Source organism: Nicotiana tabacum, chromosome 1 (genome assembly GCF_000715075.1).
Source record: "Nicotiana tabacum cultivar K326 chromosome 1, ASM71507v2, whole genome shotgun sequence".
In the NCBI taxonomy this organism is placed as follows: domain Eukaryota; kingdom Viridiplantae; phylum Streptophyta; class Magnoliopsida; order Solanales; family Solanaceae; genus Nicotiana; species Nicotiana tabacum.
In genome coordinates this window covers 75,587,628-75,590,097 of record NC_134080.1, presented here as the reverse complement: position 1 = coordinate 75,590,097, position 2,470 = coordinate 75,587,628, and the positions used below count along the sequence as shown (strand labels likewise).

General features: G+C 36.6%; 1 long non-coding RNA gene across 1 annotated transcript; it reads left to right on the top strand.

Moving 5' to 3' along the window:
* Positions 1-807: 807 nt before the first annotated feature.
* LOC142181133 (uncharacterized) lies at positions 808-1,925 on the top strand. Its single transcript, XR_012709460.1, has 2 exons — positions 808-1,493; positions 1,644-1,925. It is a non-coding gene; the product is annotated as an uncharacterized LOC142181133 (long non-coding RNA).
* Positions 1,926-2,470: the final 545 nt, after the last annotated feature.

Below are 2,470 nucleotides of genomic sequence, written 5' to 3'. Positions count from 1 at the left end.
AGCTACTAATGATCAATACCTGCATCTGTACAAAAAAAATATAAAGAAGTGTAGTATGAGCACACCACAGTGTTACCCAGTAAGTATCAAGACTAACCTCGGTGGAGTAGTAACGAAGAACAGTCAAGACACCTACTGATCAAATAAATAGAACATGTATAGGTATAGGAGCAACAACGTATGATTTCTACATGGAAATTACGCAGTATGATCAACAAAACAATAATTACAATAAGAAAGGGAAAGCAATAAGTGTAGACATGTGATTTTTGACCCTCCCCAAATTTTTTATATTTTAGCATGTAAATATTTAATTTAGGCATAATATAGCTATTTCAACTAATTCTTACTCTTTTACTTCATTTTATTACAAGAAAAATGAAAATTACAAAAAATATTTTAGTTTATGTATTTTCATAAATTAAAAAAAATAATACAAAAATAGTACCTTATTTTTATATTTATATAATTTTGAAAACACAAAAATAGTTTCATGTTTAGTTTAATTAATTAGGATTAGCTTTGGCATTGTGTAGTATTTCTATCTTATTTTAAATGGAGCCAATTAAGGTGTTAGACCACAATTTTAAGAGTTTTAGAGCCCAATTCTTGGCCCAATACCCAATACCCATTAAGCCAACCCTAGGGGCCCTTCTAGACTCTTATTTGGAACAAAAATTAAATAAAAAGACTCTAAGGACTTAACACAAAAAGACCTAGGGACTAATTGGCAAAATACACAAAATGTAAACCTGGACTCTAGACCTATAAGACCCTAATGAGCTGCAATACACAGGGGATAGAGGAATAATGCCTAAAAACCTAGGGACAATTCAATCAGCGCCGGAATTCACCAAACCCCCCTCTCCATCGTCTTCTTCAGAAGACAGAAACCAAACCAACCTTGATCCACCCATGTCGACCTTCTTCTTCAGAAGAAAACGAAGCGGCTTTCGATGGCTTCTTTCTAAACACCCTTGAGCTTCTTCTTCTTCCTTTTTCATGTAAGACACAACCCTAAAACTCTAGGCAGCCACCACCACAATGCCGAACACCCCTCCGCCCACTATTCTCCATAGTTGTCGAGCTTCGTCACCATCACAAACAAGAAACTAGCACACACACAAGAGCGCAACAACCAAACACACGCCCCCACCCCATCTCTCACAATAACCAGTAGCGAGAACACAAATAACCCCACCCTATCAACTCATTTATTTCAACAACAACAGCCACCGATCTCTCTTTTGTTTTGAAGAGAAGATCAGTCCCGATTCTGTCCGTTGTTGGGTCTGCCGGCATCGATTTGAAGTGAGACTAGTTTCAAAGTCACCGCTGGTCGAGTCGCTAGTTTGAGGCTTTGTTCGAGTTTTCTTCTGGTTCGTTTGGCACTGCTTGGTTTCATTTTGTTCTAGGAGAGTGATTATTAAGCTGTATCCATTTCATGAAGAAGTTTGTCTTCTCAGATTATTGACAGAATTCCCATATGAAAGGTTCATTTCCTTTAATCTATTGTTGGTCTTAGATAATTGCTTCTGTTGGTATAGTTTCTGTCTGAATATTCCATTATTTGACTTTGTTTGTTTGATCCATATGCGTTGATTGCTGAATTAATGTATCATTGAAACCTTGAATTGAAACAGCTATGCTGAATTGGAATTTTCTCCATGTGCGTCGGGCTGGTTCATGCTATGCTAGATTCATTGGGTTTGAAACTTTGAATTGAAATTGACTTCTGGGTTTTGCTTGTTGAGCCATGATGTGATAGCGTGATACTTGCTATGGTGTTTTTGTGGTAATCAAAAGAGCCTTCGTATTTTGTTCATGTAGTTTCTAAATACTTAGCGTGATGAGAATTTTCCATTGTTGTTTTTTTTTTGTAAATGTTCTAATTATATATTAAGTTCAAGGTTGGTCGTCTGCTTCTTCATATCTTGTTTGGCAGAACTTTGATCCAAAATCCATGGCTCTTGGCTTTCACGTTTGATTCCCACATTTAGTAAAATAATTCATAAATGTGCCTAGTTTGCTTTAGGCACGTTAATTATATAATTATCACGGCTATTACTAAAGTTCGGGTGTGTATTTCATGTGACCCGATTCTAATTTCTAACAAGGTTAAATAGAATGTGTCGTGACTCACGAGTGCATTTCATGTAGCGTGGCTTGCGATGTGTTTTAAATAACCTTGAATTTTCCTTAATTAAATAAAAGTGGTTTAAAAGTTAAAAATGCACATAGGTTTGAAAGTGTTCTAAAATCAGATAAATAGGCCAATAATAATAGTTGAGTGACCGTGCTAGAACCACGGAACCCGAAAATGCCTAACACCTTCTCCCGGGTTAACAGAAATCCTTATCCGGATTTCTGTGTTCGCGGACCGTAAATCAGAGTCAATCTTTCCTCGATTCGGGATTTAAAACCGGTGACTTGGGACACCATAAATTATCCCAAGTGTCGACTCTGAACT